Source organism: Oratosquilla oratoria, chromosome 35, assembly GCF_046742065.1.
Source record: "Oratosquilla oratoria isolate Oo_2021 chromosome 35, ASM4674206v1, whole genome shotgun sequence".
In the NCBI taxonomy this organism is placed as follows: Eukaryota; Metazoa; Arthropoda; class Malacostraca; order Stomatopoda; family Squillidae; genus Oratosquilla; species Oratosquilla oratoria.
In genome coordinates this window covers 33,199,521-33,217,020 of record NC_134811.1, presented here as the reverse complement: position 1 = coordinate 33,217,020, position 17,500 = coordinate 33,199,521, and the positions used below count along the sequence as shown (strand labels likewise).

At 42.9% G+C, this 17,500-nt stretch overlaps 1 protein-coding gene across 1 annotated transcript in view; it reads left to right on the top strand.

The window, feature by feature from the left end:
• LOC143018636 (uncharacterized) overlaps positions 1–17,500 on the top strand; it is an 838,227-nt gene that overhangs the window by 35,363 nt on the left and 785,364 nt on the right. The window contains exon 2 of the mRNA XM_076174189.1: positions 2,239–2,314. The gene's annotated coding sequence lies outside the window, so the exon portion shown is untranslated. The remainder of the gene's footprint in view (positions 1–2,238; positions 2,315–17,500) is intronic.

Sequence of the window (17,500 nt, the reverse complement as noted above, 5' to 3'; positions counted from 1 at the left end):
AGGTTTCTTCCTCAGAGCCTATCGTATATGTAGCAAAGAGTTCCTTGAAGACGAATTAACATACATTAAAGACACATTCAAAAACTTGAGATACCCAGGAGGCCTAATAAATAAAACAAAACACAAAGCGAAGAAAATCCACGAGAAATCAAACGCCCGATCCAACGGACCAAACGTCCAGGCATCCGGACCAATCGTCCATACAATAACGAAAGATCATGTCACGCCACATTTCATAACTGTACCTAATTCTGAGATCACCGAGGATATTGATAGGTATTTATTGAAAGGTGGGATAAAAATTGCTAAGGCTTCCTCTAATAAAATAGGAAAAATGTTTAAAGACCACACTGATAATCACAACAACCTCAGTGTGATTTATCGCATCCCATGTAGCGGCTGTCCCCTAGCATACATCGGTGAATCAGGTCGAGGCATTGAAAAAAGGCTAAGCGAACATAAAAATTATTTAAGAGCACACAGGACATCTAACTCACTTGTTCGCCACCTCGAACAGTGCAGCAACCTACCCGATTGGGACAAAGTCGAGATCTTACATAAGGGACTACAGAAGAAAATGAGAAAGACTGTGGAAGCTGCTCATATAAATACCCAAATGAACAACAACGATAGAGAAGGATTTATATGCCTTTCCAAAGCAGCTAGTCTCCTAATAATCAACGCTCTGGAAAAGACCTGACATTCGAAGCTTGGCGAGTTCCTCCCACTGCAAGTATAAAATTTGTGATCACGATGTAACATAGCGAGTCCTCTGAAGAAGGTCATAGTGACCGAAACGTTAGGACGTATTCTAAAATCCCATCTTCATTTACCCTTCCCCACCTATCACTCTCTCATTTGTCTAAAACAATTTCTAAAAAAGTATATGTATATATATGTATATGTATATATATATGTATATGTGTATATATATGTATGTATATACTCGTATGTGTATATTTATGTATGTGTATATATATGTATATTTATATATGTATATGTATATATGTATATATAAGTATATTTATATATATATGTATATGAATATATATATATATGTATATGAATATATATATGTGTATGTATATATAAGTATATGTATATATGTATGTATATGTATATATATATATATATATATATGTACTGTATATATATGTGTATGTATATATAAGTATATGTATATATATATATATATATATATATGTGTGTGTGTGTGTGTGAGTGTATATGTATATAATATAGTGTGGATTTAGCTGTCTTAGATGCTCTTGGCAGAACGGAAACATCCCGAGACGGCGGGGATGGATGATTTGAAAGTTTTCTCGGCAAAGACAGATTTGTTCTACAATGTATATTCAGAAGCGACCGTCGGAGAGAATCATCTCCGCTATATCGTCTTCAGATCCCATCAGTAGCCCCACCACCATCTGGAGGTGCAACCCCTAGGGGCTGACGTTCAGTCTCCGGACTGAGCCCAAGATCACTCCCCATGAACTTAAACAAAAGAAGCAACAGTCCAGCGTAATTTTCCAGAAAGGTCTGTAGGCAGGTCTGAGGACCGTTGCAGGTTTACGTGGCGACGTGGGTATCTATGGAATGAAACTCGAGGCACCTCGTTATTGCGATACTCCATGGGCACGTGGCAGTCACCAGAACCGTTGAGAATCGAACCATGTCCTTTATATATATATTATATATATATATATGTATGTTATATATATATATGTGTGTGTGTGTCTGTGTGTATGCTTCCCTGCAAGGTGTAAGATGGCAAATAAATTGAAATCCATTCTGTGTGTTAAAATTAATTGGGAAATTAAATATTGTATACGTAATAGAACTGATACAAAATTAAATTAATCAACTTAAGTGACATTGTGATATTTTTATTTACTTATTTTTATTTATTTTAGTATTGTTATTATATATAATATATATATATTTTTTCTAAAATTTGAAGAGATTTTAAGGAGTTTTGCTTGAGTATTAATGCAGTAGGGGGAAGAGAGATTAATTTAAAATTAAATACTCTGTGTAATATTAAACTGAGGTTTTAAATCAGTGATTGAGTAACAATGCAATAAATCAGAATACCCAAGGAACCATCCCACTCTCACGAAGTGGGAAGTGAAAAACCCCTGGTAAGGGTAGCCCTGTTAGTTGCGTCATACCACTAAGCAATGCAGATTAGCGGCACCGTATCGTCATTCTGATTATTTGTTTTATTTTGTTCCACAGACAGTAGGCTACCCGCATGCTGGAGCACCAATAACAGCACAGAATCTCGCCTAGTAGGGGCGCATTTGCCCAAAACGTAAGTTCTTTTGTTGTACTAATGGGTAAATATATATATATATATATATATATATATATATAATATATATATATATATTCACTGCTTTGCTACCTGAAACTAGCTTTGGGTTGGGGGGGGGGGCAGGAACCTTCAAGGAAAACGGGGCGCGACCTCGTCAGCGGCCCCCTAAGTCCTGTCGAATTCCTGCCGAAAGCATTGGGTTCGAATCCTACATGCTACTTTCATGAATATTATCAGATTAATGTCGCTGTAACTAGCGAATTTCTCTCATGGTTACAATGGGGAAAGCGTGAAAGGGAATTGAGAAACCCCTTATATAGCAAGCCTGTCAAATGCGGCCAAGCTTTTTTTTTTTTTTTTTTTTTTTTTTTTTTTATGCCGATGTTTGGGTTGTCTCCTCGCCTAGCCAGGGCTGCCGGGAACTTACACAGGAAGCCCTCAGCGGGTCTTGGGAATCGAGCTCACGACTGCCTGTTCATGAGTTCGAGTCGGTATCCATTGGGCTACAGCGTGGTAGCATGTATAGGTATTGAAGATAATTGTCCTAATTCTTGTGTAAAAATAAAGAATAAATAAAAGTAAATAAAACAAATATAACGTTGTCCGCTAGCAATTGTTTTGGTGACAAAAGGTTGCGGCACACTAGGTATTTCTCGCTAGCATGCTACATGCTTTTGCTACTTCTTCAGAGTAGAAACGACCTCGGTTACGATCTTTTGTTTTTCAAGTTTCTAAATGTCAAACTATTGCGTCATACAGTGAGAAACTAAATGACAAACCAAGGGAAGTTTGTAGCCAATAGTCACCCCTTGTCTTTGACTAATAGGTAATATGCTTGGCATGCCTTTCTTGCCCAGAGATTATGTACCCCAGTAAGTCATATCAACTATATATAGACTTCTATTTTTTTTTTTTTCTTTTTTAATATATGAGAAAAGAATTGAGGAATACGAGTTCTCTTAACCTCTTCTTACCGCTACGTACTATTGGTAAGTTCTCAGTAGTAGCAACAAGGGTATTTCAACCAACTACTACAATGATGACTCTAGAGAGCGGCCGTTCCCGCCGCTATCCGACAGACTGCCTGCAGAGTCGCCGCCGCCTGTCCTGCCTGCTGATTGCCGCTAACTGCCCTGCCTACTGGCCGTCCCTGACCTCCCTGCCTACTGGCCGTCCCTGACCTCCCTGCCTGCTGGCCGCCGACGACCTCCTTGCCTGTTGTCCGCCGCCGCAGCAACCTACTGAGTCGTCGCTGCAGCAGCCTACTGAGTCGCCGCCGTAGCAACCTGTTGAGTCGCCGTCACCCGCCCTGCCCATTAGCTGCCGCCGCTGACCTCCCTGCCTGCTGGTCGCCGCTGCCGACCGTCCTGCCTGGTGAGCCGCTGCTTCATGCTGACGCTGCCCAGCTGCCTGCCCTGCCGTCCGTCCTGTCTACAGGCAACTGACTACTGGACCACCTACCTGTTCATGGACTACCAGCACGCCCACGAATCACCGTTCCGCGACCGTTACCACCGCGTAACAGTGCCCAGGATATTTGTGTGTTATAGTGACTAGGATATTTGTGTGTTGTAGTGCCCAGGTCATTTGTGTATTGTAGTGCCCAGGATATTTGGGTACCGTAGTGCCTAGTATATTTGTGTGTTGTAGTGCCCAGGATATTTGTGTCGTAGTGCCCAGGATATTTGTGTTGCAGTGCCAAGGATATTTCCGTGTTCTAGTGCCCAGGATAGTGTTCTCAGATATTTCCGCTAAGGCCCCCGAATATTCACCAGCTACGATGGATAGAACCACAACGATGACGGCCGAAATAACAGTTGCTGTCGCCTTCCGAGCGCCTGCATTTTGCAGCCGGGGCCCATCCATGTGGTACTCCATCTTGGAATGCAATTTCAATGCCTCTGCTATAACTGCTAGTCTCACCAAGTTCACCCACACCTCGTCAGTTCTGCCGCCTGACGTCCTCTCAAGTTTCTGACGCCATTAGTACTCCTGTCGCTTCTGACACTCCGTATTAAGACCTCAAGGCCGCTATCCTACTCCACCTGCAGTCTACTATGGTTGCTCGACTTAAAGAACTCCTGTCAAAGGAAGAACTCGGCAGTAAGAGGCCCTCCGACCTCCTTCGTCGCATGAAGATACTACTGGCAGACAAGCACGAGTCCTTCGACAAGGGGACCTGTTTAAGCAATCGTTCTATCAACGGCTGCCTCCAGCAACTCAACATAGCTTTTCGCTGTCAAGAACAAACTCTCAGTGGATGAGATCACCACATTTGCTGATGAGTTTATGCAGACCCTTTCACCTGGACAGTCATCTACAGTTGCGAGCATCACTACACAAGGTGACACCAAGCAATTTGCTGAGCTTGTCTCTTAGCTCTCTCTGCAAGTCAAGGACGTACAGAAATGTCTCGACGAGTATTTACGTTCCCGCTCATCCTCTCGTCATCGCTTCCGGCAACGTCCACGTCCTAGGAGCAATTCTAAGTACCCTTCTATAGTTTCTACAGCCGTAAGTTTGGAGAAGACGCTATCAAGTGTAATGCACCATGTACATACCCCAAGACTTTAAATGGCAATTATGTCCGTAACTTCTCGTCAGCGCTGCTCCACTTCAACGACCTTCCCTCTAAGACTAAGTTTCTGATGGACTCTGTTCAGACATCAGCGTCCCGCCTGCTTCAAGATGTCAACGGTCTTTACCTCCGATCCTCCACCTCTACGCCGCCAATGGTACCCAGATTCCTGTATACAAACGACGGACCATGCAACTCGATTTCAAACTTTGCCGTTCCTTCGAGTGAACATTCTACGTGGGAGGAGTATCTCAGCCTATCCTATGTGCTGATTTCCTGGCACACTTTGGCCTCCTAGTGGACATTAAAGGACAGAAATTGACTGACTCACTTCCGTTGCAACTAACGCACGTATTATACCTGGTGAAAGCACTCGCATTTCTGTCATCAAGACTGACCACCAGTTCTCCCCGTTGAAAACTTTCCTAACGCTGACTCAGCCGTATTCAGCCACAGCACCAGTCAAACACCATGTCGCACATCACATCGAAACCACAGAACCACCATTTCATATTTATACCACAAGCCTTCATTACTATGTTCCTCAATAATAAGACCTGCTCACCACGACAGCTACAGCATACAGATTTAATTTCTCAGTTCACCACGGACTTGCGGTACATTCAAGGGGCTGACAACACTCACCCTCTCCCGCAACTTCTCTGCTGTCATAGCCTCTCTCATAGACTATGGTGCCATTGCTACCAACCAGACTGACGATGCTGAACTACAGTAACTACTGGACAACTCTGAAGTGCAAATGAAGAAGATCCAACTTCCAGGTACTCAAGTGCACATCTACGCTGATGTTTCCACCGAATCTTGCCAGCCCTTCCTGCCGAAAAATCATCGCTATCAAATCTGTCAGCTGCAAGATCTCTCTCACCCTGACATCCAAGCAACCCAGATGATAACCTCACGCTTCATATGACCTGCCATCATCACGGACGTCAGCCACCGGATGCGCACGTGCGTCCAATGTCAAAGTTCCAAAGTATCGCGTCACACACGCCCTCCAGCAACTATACCTTCTCCAGCAAGAAAGGACACTTCACTCACCAATATGAAACCAACAAAATCTGTATCGTTCCTCTTCCTCGTCACTAGGGGCGGGGAGGGATTATATAGCTAATAGTCACCCCTTGTCTTTGACTAATATGTAATATGCTTGGCATGCCTTTCTTGCCCAGAGATTATGTTCACCGGTGAGTCATCTCACTTATGAATAGATTTGTATTCTTTTGTTAATAAATGAGAAAAGTAAGAATTGAGGAACAAAGAGTTCTTTCATCCTTTTCTTACTGTTACTTAAGCTAAGTGGTCAGTAGTAGCAACAATGATACTTCAGCGAGCTACTACAAGTTAAACCCATACGAATGTTAGACACATTGTTGAGCTGTGTTTAAGGAAGTCTATAATATTGTAACCCAAGTCGTTTCTACTCAAACGAAGTGACAAAATCAAGTAGCATGCTAACGAGAAATGCCAAGTGTGCCGCTACTTTAAACATTGGATTCATTTTTCAAACTCGGGAGGAGGTACAGTGCGGCCGTTATCTATGCATTTGGTACCAGGCATCAAGTGTAGAACTTTTTTTTTTTCCAAATGGGGACATAATGTGACTCGTGAGTTACCAGAACGATACAAATATCTCTAATGTTGTTCAGTGAGGTCATATTTTTATTCAATTTTAACGTTTAACTTTAAATTTAAATTGAATTGAATGAATCACTTTAGAAAAGGAAACTATAATATATAGAATGTATATTGTATAGTTTCGATGCACCGTGGGTCAAGTTCGGGGGTCCACAGTAGTACGCAGTGTATTGTTAGAATAGTTGTTTACGTTCTTGTTCGTCCTGGGTATATATATTATGTGCATTTATTACGCTTTCTTTTTCCTTTTTCTTCTTTGCCTTTTTCTATTTGCTAGTTCATTCAGTTATTTTTCAGTTAGGCACGCTTTGTCATTGTGTACTTTTTTAAGGTTTGTCTTATGTTGATGAATTGTGTGTGTGCATATATATGTGTATATATTTATATATATATATAATATATATATATATATATATATGAGTGGCAGGGTGGTGATATAAACGCCGAGAATCGTTGAAGTTTTTATTAACTGACGTTTCGCTCTTAACAGAGCTTCTTCAGAGTGTATCTGAATTCTGAATTCCTAGGAAAGACCACCCGCTTGCGCGGGATCGGTTTCTGTGGGAGGGGAAGAATGTCTGTAAGAAAATGAAAAGATAGTAGCGTATAAAAGAGGGCTATTGCCACCGGGCGAATTAGCGAGCGATTTGGGGCAGTTGGTGGTCGTGGCTCGGGAGAAATAGACTGGGAGCTTGGACGGGGGCGCCGACGCCGGGATTAGGATCACCAACGAAAGTTTAGAAAATAGTAGGAGGCGTAGTAGTAGAGAAAGGTGGAAAAACGAAAAAATCTTTAGTGGGAGGTAAACTGAAATGAGAAGATGTAGTAGAAGAGAAAGTTAGAAAGGAAGCGAATTTTAGTCTAAGAAAAAGTAAGTGTAGCTGTTTGTGCGTGTGTCGTGGCTATGTTCGTGAGAGGTGTGTGTGTGTATCTTACGGGAAGTGAGTAGAGTTCACTTCCCGTGTGTAGAGCGCGTTCCTGATAAGCCACAGGTGGGGCCTGAGTAGCCTGCTTTTCCCCAGGTTGGGTTTGAGATCCTGTAGAGTTGATCCAGTGGCGGTGCGAGGGGGGCGCAGGCGGGCGGTGTAAACCCGTCTGCCGACGTCAACGAAGAGGTCGGCCGGCAGCAGCAAAGGAGATATATCTCCTCGCCACCACCGGCGAGCGTGTAGAGCGCGTTCCTGATAAGCCACAGGTGGGGCCTGAGTAGCCTGCTTTTCCCCAGGTTGGGTTTGAGATCCTGTAGAATTGATTCAGTGGCGGTGCGAGGGGGGGGGGGCAGGCGGCGCGGGTGTTGTATTATCTCTCTCCTTCCAATCACAACTCTGAAAGCAGAGAATTACGTGATTGGGAATTGTGTGTAAAATGTAAGAATGTAAACTCGCTCGCCAGCGTCAGCGAAGAGGCCAGCGTTAGGTTGCGGGCCGGTTGGACAGAGAGGCGTCCCATTTCCTCTCCGTCGACCAGCCTGCGAGCAGGTTAGGGTTCTGTGTGAGAGTTGGGTTGGGCTTCTGCCAAGCCAGCGAGCAAGTGTGCGTGTGCCTCTTTTCTTCCAAGCACTACTCTGAAAACAGAGAATTACGTGACTTGGGAAATGTGTGTATTTGTCTTGGTGTAAACCCGCCTGCCGACGTCAACGAAGAGGTCGGCCTGTGCCAGACCGGCAGCAGCTAAGGAGATATATCTCCTCGCCACCACCGGCCGGCGAAGATTCCTGGGCATTTGTTGAGAGAGCTGGAGTGCAGAGACGTCCGACCTCTAGGAGCGCTGTGTTGATTCTAATAAAAAAAAAAAAAAAAAAACGTCCAAAATGTCCGGCTAGATGGTCCTACAGGAGTTGAAGGGAACGAGAGGGAGGGAGGGGGTGGGTTAAGGAAGGAACACGGAATGATGTTTAGGTATAAAATTGTTGATTTCCCGACCATGTTTGTACACTCTGAAGAAGCTCTGTTAAGAGCGAAACGCCAGTTAATAAAAACTTCAACGATTCTCGGTGTTTATCTCACCACCCTGCCACTCATTTTTTCGTCCATTCCTCAATATATACATATATATATATATATATATATATATATATATATATATATATGTGTGTGTGTGTGTGTGTGTATATGTGTGTGTGTGTGTGTAATAAAACCACTTGGAAAATAAAATGAAAGGTGACCGAACGTTTTCGTCTATTTAAGACATTTTCAAAGGTACATAGGAAGGTGGTAGTGACATTGTATATATGCACAAGAAGCTCACTAGGGGGGAGGGAATTAGGACAGGTCCATTGTGACCTCATTATCTCAGCACGCCCGGACGTCTGACCCGGCTACTGTCAACAATTTTATTTGTTACAAAGTTATCTAATTTATACATTCCCATACTCATATTCATGTTCTCAAATGAAGGACATTAAGGAGAGGAATATCATAGAATCATGTTATATAAACGCTTCATTTGAGAACAACATGAATATGAGTATGGGAATGTATAAATTAGATAACTTTGTAACAAATAAATTTTTTGACAGTAGCCGGGTCAGACGTCCGGGCGTGCTGAGATAATGAGGTCACAATGGACCTGTCCTAATTTCCCCCCTAGTGAGCTCCTTGTGTATATATACAATGTCACTACCACCTTCCTCTGTACCTTTGAAAATGTCTTAAATAGACGAAAACGTTCGGTCACCTTTCATTTTATTTTCCAAGTGGTTTTATTACACATTTTGTGAATCACGTGTTTTTGTGATTTATTCCCATATATATGTATATATATATATATATACATATATATATGTATATGATTTGGATGGAGAACATAAACACAGGGGAAGGCACGGAACCCTAAACACTCTAACGTTTCGTTCGCGTAGAACTTTTTTAGAGAAGTTCTACGCGAACGAAACGTTAGAGTGTTTAGGGTTCCGTGCCTTCCCCTGTGTTTATGTTCATCCAAATCATTTGTCAAAAATACCTATCAATATATATATATATATATATGCATACATACGTTTTTATTTATTTTATTTATCGTTATTATTATTTTTTCCTCTTCGTTCAAGGCCGTGTCTCCCACAAATGATAGAAATCTCACCTCCGATAAATCTCCGCCAGTTTGAAATGAACAGACCGCAATATTGCGATCCGTCGCGAGATCGTGGTGGACGAATCCCTGGGGGACACTTCTCTGATCCCTTCTGTCGGAACGTTCTGCCCCGTTATTCCGCTCGTGACCTGAATGACCTTGTCGCAAATAACTCGGGTCATCTATGGGTCACAGCAAGGCTAGGTACAATCTGGGCGGCCTTGTCTTTGGGGTGCGGGTGGGGGTGGAGTGGGAGGTGGGTGGTATTGGACCTTATCGTACCGGATTTTTTTTTTTATTATTATTATTCATTCATTCATTCATTTATTTATGCTTATTTATTTGATTGATTTTATGATTAATAAATACAGTATATATATGCTGAGACATTCTGGCAGGTTGACGTAAGCGGAGTAGGAAACACACACATATATATATATATATTTTACGGGACATCTGTGACATATTTTTGTCCTCTGTCGCACCTGGTGACAGATTTCCTATCATCGATTGCTGCCAACTAATTTAATTCATCTCCCTGCCACACTGGGCTATTCTTCCTCCAACCTCCGATTAATCGGCGGTGCCGCCCACCAGATCTTTACCCGCCATAAAATTACAATGGCAAAATATTTTGTTCTCTCCCCCCCCTTAAAAAAAAAAATATATATATATATATTATATATATTATATATATATATTATATATATATATATATATATATATATATATATATATATATATATATATAATGTCATTTGACATGCTGGAGGAAAAATATTTTCCTCCAGGATATCGGATTTCTTCCCGAAAGCTGTGGGTTGTAAATTTGTTCTATCAGTTGGAGGAAAAATAGCTCAGTGTGATAACGCTTTTAACTCCCTCGATACTGTGGCGGACTTTGCGAGGTTTGCTCTGGCCAATGCCGCGACAAATGAAGTCTTGGTTCGTCGAGACTCCTTCCCCCATCTTTTTCGTTATCAATTCCCCCCACCCCTCCCTTCTTTAACTGGACAACCCCCCCCCCCAAAGTTGAATGAAATCTTTTGGGGGTCGCCCAGACAGAATCCTCTGAGGGTCGAAGAAATAAAAAAATAAATAATAATAATAATAATAATAATAATAATGATGATAATAGTAATAGTAATAATACTAATAATAACAATGATAATACTAAATGAATAGATATAGAGAGAGACCGAGAAAGAGAGAGAATTTCTTGGGATCATTTTGTGTTTTTGGAGAAGGGCTGGCAACTTCCATTAGTCATGAGGAGGGGGCGTTAGGGTGTGTGTGCGGGGGCACTGAGGTGGAAGGGTGATTTCAGCTATTTTACAGTCTTGGTTCTTTTGCTTTTCTTTTTCATTTATTTTTATTTTTTCTTTTGTTATTATTATTTTCATTTTATTATTATTTTCTCAATCTCTTCATTTTCTTCTTTCGTTCTTTCTCGAAAGAAAAAAACCCGATAAATATAAATCACAAATGAAGGGATATAATGTACAATTTATTCACGAGTAATAGTTTCACTCTTGAATGTATTCCCATGCATTTTAATCTCCTTATTTTTTTTATTTCCTTTTTTTAGTTATTCCAAAGGCCAATCAGGGGTTAAGAAAGAAAAAAAGAATCGCAAATCACTGTTCTTGAAATAATGGAGAAGGGAAAAGTAATAATTCATGTACAAGGATGACGTCACCATTCAAAATTTAATTTTCTTGAAGAATTTTTTTTTTTCGTTAACCGAAGAGCGGTCAGAAGTGCGTATATATATATATATATATATATATATATATATATATATATATAATATTTGTTCTGATGCCAAGCCATTTCATTCAGACAAGGGGGACCCCTACATTCTTCATAGGGTCAAAACTCGTTCTAGCAAATATAACGAATAATTGTAATCATCTCAAGAAATACCCTTGCCAAAGTGTAATTAGAAATCTGTTAACCCACTGACTGATGTCGTTTTGTGAATTTATTATAGCTGTCGCCAGACGATTTTATTCAGCTGCGACGGGGTGGTATTCACTATCACGGCAAACCCCTACAGTCACTATCACAACAAAGTACACATTTAACATTACCCTGAGTGACTTGTAGCCTAACCAGGCAGCCGTGGGCGGTTATCTTTGGGCAGCGGTTCCACTGCATGAGAGATCCGGGACAACGTCTTGGCTATTCGTCCGAGTTGGTTGAGTGTCTTTGGGCCGAGTAGGCACTTCTCCGAGTGGGCATTTGTCCAAGTAGGCTCTGATCCGAATTAACACTTGTCCGGTTAGGCACCGGTTCAAGTGGACACTTGTCCGAGTAGGCACTTGTCCGAGTGGACACTTGTCCGAGTGGACACTTGTCCGAGTGGACACTTCTCCGAGTGGGCACTTGTCCGAGTTGGCATTGGTCCGAGTAGGCACTGGACCGAGTTGGTACTGGTCCGAGTTGGCACTTCTCCAGTGCCACAGGGATCACAGTGGGTGGCAGTGCCAACGAGTGCCACCAGGAGACCTTTAGGTCCGTGGTGAAGTCGGATGTAGGAAAGAAATCAACAAGTGAATAGAATAATTAATTGCCGGTTTTACAACCTACATTCTGGTCGTCGTCCTCCCTCTGACGTCACTCCTTACTTGATGTCTGACGTCATATCCTGAACGCCGAGGAAATTGCTTTTAGGGTGACGTCATTACATCGTCGATGACGTCATAGAAGTCGTGTAACGGAAGGGTCGGGCGTCCATAGGGCCCCTGCCATACGAGAGTAGGTTCGAGCCCAGAAGTGTCCTCACTATTTCATTCAATTTAGACCTCTATCTGATTCCAGCTTCCAACATTTTATTTAGTTCAATCAAAGACAATATTTTTTTAATCTAGCTAGTCCCAGACGACTTTATTACCCAGAAGGCGAACTAAATAGGCTAATCTCCAAGCGATCGGGTTAATTTAACCCATTTCAGACCAATCTAGATTAACGTTTACCTTTAATCTGGCTGGCGCCAGACGATGTTATGTTTTTTTTTTGTTCAGATGGTATTGGATCACGTCCTTGACTCGTGATCGACAGCTTTTTACCCAACCGGATGAGAGCTCGTAAGTGTGTGTTTGTTATACGCTCACCCCCCCCCCGTATGGTGTATTACTTGCATAAGTTCTGTGTAGTCAATACTTTAAGGCCTTTAGTGACACCTATACGGACCAGAGTCACGCAGCATTCGTGGATAATGAAGTTCGTATTGTGAGTTGGGTTGGAGGCGAGTTAGCAACTTGTCGCTCATTAAGAGTCGTGATAGGTGAGGGGCCGCGGGTATCCTCGCCTCTGCCAACCCCTCCTCCTCCTCCTCCTCCTCCTCCTCCTCCTACTACTACTCCTCCTCCTCCTCCTCCTCCTCCTCCTCCTCCTCCTCCTCCTCCTCCTCCTCCTCTTTCTCTTCTTCTTCTTACTACTCCTCTCCCTCCTCCTCCTCTTTCTCTTCTTCTTCTTACTACTCCTCTCCCTCCTCCTCCTCTTTCTCTTCCTCTTTCTCCTCTTCTTCCTCCTCCCCCTCTATCTCCTCTTCTTCCTCTTTCTCTTCCTCCTCCTTCTCCCCTTCTCTTCCTCCTCCTCCTTTTCCTCTTTCTCCTCATCTTTCTCTTCCTCCTCTTTCTCCCCTTCTCTTCCTCCTTCTTCTGTGCTTTTTCTTCCTCCTCTTCTCTTGTCACCTTCTTATTCCTCTTCCTATCCTCTTCTTCCTCTTCCTCTCCTCTCTTCTTACACTTCCTTGGTGGTGTAATCGGAAGCGTGCTGGTATCGCGTTCACTTAGTTGTGGGTTCGAATCCCGCACTTCTCTCCAGTTCCCGACACTCCAAACGCTTAAGGCAAAGGTGACGGCTTCGGCCGCAGCTACGCGCCTCCAGGCGTAGGCTTCTCACCTCTTTCTCCTCTCCACCTACCGTCCTCCTCCCATACTCCTCCACCTCCTCTCCTCATACACCTCTCTTCTCCTGCCCGCCTCTTCTGCTGCTCTCCTCTTTCTACCCACTCTTCTTCTCCTGTTTCCTATCTTCCTGCCCTCCTCCTTCTCCTCCTCCTCCTCCTCCTCCTCCTCCTCCACCTCTCTGCTGACCCGTTTGCATGCATGGCTGCCACCTGTAACCCTCTACAACACGTGATTGCATTCCGCGTGTCTGGCTGGATTACCTATAGCTGTCTGTGTACAGTTGGGGAATAAGGTGCCTTGACGCTGTTCAAACATCTGTCGGTATTAAAATATATTTGAAATTAAATTATTGGAATTCTGTGATCTTTTGCAAATGTTAAGGAATCTCCATTTTCTGCTCACGACAATTCTTGTTTTTGTTTGTTTGAAAATAAATAAATAAACAAACAAGTAAATCCTAGAACTTGTATTCCTAACTGTATTGTCTTTGTCAGAAGTACAAGTGCCCTTCTAACTGTAAAGTCAAAATGAAAAGATGAAGATAAAAAAATAAATATATAAATGGATACCAAGCGTTTTGTTTTTTTAACGACGTAAATTCAAAATCAGATAAACTTACGTAACTGAATTAAGAAAAGGCCAGGAGAACTTTTTGTAGAGATTGTACGTCGGCCTATTTAACACGCTTGCCTGTTGCTATCGACTTCGATTCTTGCTTGCTCTTCCCCAGACGCTTCCGTCTTGGTGGCGGCACACTTGCTACTTGCTTTTGCTACTTCGTTTTTGAGTGGAAACGACTAAAGTCATCATATTAAAACAACAGAGCAGGACTCGCAGTAATGGTTATAAACTGGAAAAATTTGGATTTAAAAAGGAAATAGGTAAAAATTGGTTTACTAATAGGGTGGTCGACGAATGGAATAAACCATGTAGTAAGCGCTGAAACTATCAGTTGTTTTAAGAAACGATTAGACAACTTTATGGATGGGGATGACAGGTGGTGATGGATACAGAGCTGCCTAGTGTAGGCCTTATGGTCTCTTGCAGTCTCCTTCATTCTTATGTTACAATATTCTAGACTTCCGTAAGATCATCTTAATGTGTCAAACATTCGTACTTTAGGTTTAACTTCTCTTAGTTCGTCATTCATCTTCTCAACGTATGACGTAAGAGCAATTTGACATTTGGTAATTTGAAGAACAAAAGATTGTAATAGAAGTGGTTTCTACTCAAACGAAGTAGCAAAAGCAAGTAGCATGCTAGCGAGAAATGCCTAGTGTGCCTCTGCCTTTAGCCTTCCGCGTGGAGTGGACATGTGGCTAAGGACACCAACTGTTGCCATCGGGGTTTGTAGGTCATGTGGTGATTTTTTTTTAAAGATGGGGGAATTTATTTTATTTTATTCTGTAAGTAATATGGTGGGTTTATTATATTTATTCATTCATTTGCGTTCATTGATCTAGTTATATTCACCTAATTGTAATATACAGGGACAAAAACGCTATACTCGTGAGGTCCCGTCTCTTGCGTTTCAGTTGGCGAAATGTAGCTCGCTGTCGGCTCAGTATCAACGGAAACTACTACAAAGTCGACATCCTTTGCACCACTTGCGTCACACAATATCCACAAGTGGTGTTGTTACTGTCGTTATCAAAACTATTGCACCACACTTTCACCATCTTATGGACTAACACCACACGCCAATTATGTCCCCGATCTCAGGGCTCAAATGACAACAACGACACTGACATCAACGATGACAACAACAATAATAATAACAACAACAACAATATACCCTTAACCATTTGAGCAAGATAGCCCTAAAGTTTAGAAACGCTAGTAAACAGCCCACGACAACAACAACAACAACAACAATCAGAACCGTGAGATAGTTTGATTAAACAAACAAAACTGCGCAACACAACTTGTTATGACTGTGATAATAGCAGCATACCGCGTCAATCATTACTCCCACGCTCCCCGACGCTCCTCGACGCTCCTTCATGCTCTTACACATTTAAACTTTCCACCATGTTCTTTCTCTCCACGCTCTTAACACCCCCCAACTCCTCTTCACGCTCCCATTCTTTCCTTCATACTGCTCAACGCTCATCTACGCTCTTCATTGCTCCCCGTCTTGTCAACCTTGCAGTCTCTGCCTTCACTACGCTCCCCCACGCTCCATCATGCTCGTCCACGATTCTGTGCTTTCCCACGCTCCTGCTTCATCTTCCCAGCAATCCCTATCTTCTTCCAGCTCTTCTACACGTCACTATGTTCTCCCACACTCCACTACGTTCTCCCACACTCCCCCATACTCCCACCTCTTTATTATCCTTTACTCCCCGCCTTCCACAAGCCACGACGCATCCTAGTGATGTAGATGTTAGATCCCAGATCATGACGTTTCGCAGGTGTCCAGAGGTCACTTTGCGTCATTCTGTCTCTGTAGAGATCAACTTTTTTCATGTCGACCCTTTTTACATTTATTTTATTTTAATTCGTTTTGTTTTTCTTTAAGGATGAACTATGACTAAAGAGACGTAACTTCGCGTTTTGATGTTGTGGAAATCGTACTCCAGGTTCGAGAAATCTAACTTGATGTGGTGGGTTGGTTTCTTACCTCAGATAGTTAAAGGTATTTGGGGTAGAGGGAGGAGCGTGGCTTAGGGCTGCCTCCCGCCGATCCCTTTCGCGGATTTCTCTCGCGGTTTCTTCCGCGGGGCTCCATCAGGTCACGAACCCGTGGAGAAGAGTCTCCTTGTAGAGGACAGGAAAGTGGTACAGGGGACGTAGTAACGCCGCGCAAGAGTTCTCCCCGTCTCGCTATCGGGCGAGGATCTACAAGAATGTCACCCTCAGAAACTTGGCTTACGCTTGTCCACTTGGCAACAGTTGCTTCTTCTTTTTATCCGCGGGAGTTACGCGGCTCGCACGGCGTCTTCGCTTGACCGCCTGCGCACCGGATGACACTATTTCTTATTATCTTTATCCATTTACCGGGCCGCGAGGATACCGTGTCGAACTCATAAGCAAGTGGTCATGAGTTCGATTCCCGGGACCCGCTGCGGGCTGTAACGCGTTGATTCCCGACAGCCTGGCCAAGCGGGGAGGCGACCCAACCATCGGCTGAAAAAATAAACAAAAATAAATAAAAAAAAACAGCAGCTTGCAGCAACTGACAGAGCTTTGCTCTACTGAGGGTTTCTCACTTCCCACTGCGTGGGAGTGGGAGGGTCTTCATCATTCTTGTCTGGTAATCTAGACAATTGTTGTAATTTGTCTCTTGTTTACCTCTGTTGTCACCACCGGCAGATTGTCTTCCCTTACATTGGTGGCGTGATCGGAAGCGTGTTGTTCTCGGATTTTCTTACTTGTGTGTTCGAATCCGGCACTTTTCTCCGATTACCAGTAGTGACAGATAGAGTCCAAGCGCGTAGGACTAAGGGAACGGGTTCAGATGCAGCTACTCAGCGCCTTCTGGCGTGAGCCCTAAGACTCTTGTCAACATGTAAATAGTCTTCGGGAGCTGTTGAAGAACAGGTGTCCCGTTTGATTTAGGGTCCCTGTTCTTCAAAAAGGGCAACATGGGGACCTACCCTAACCTAACCAAACTTAATCATTTTACTTCTTTATTTTTTTATTTATTTTATTTTTTTTTCTTAAATGGGGTCATTATTCTTCAAAAGGGCAAAACTGGAACAGCTATTCTTTCAAATGGGCAGTTTGGGCCCCTGTTCTTCAAAAGCTCCATCTTCAGATAGAACTCCTGGAGATTAATCTCTTATTGAATCTATCTGAAACGAGCGGGGAGCGCATAATATGCTTGGCTATCGCGAGTTAACCTTGGGGCAGGACGAGTTTAAGTACAAGGCTGCCAGTGACCCAAAGCATTTCTTCAGACTCATTCTCAAGTTCGAATCCCGGAAGAGTTGGTCATTGAGTGGATTTGTTGCTTTG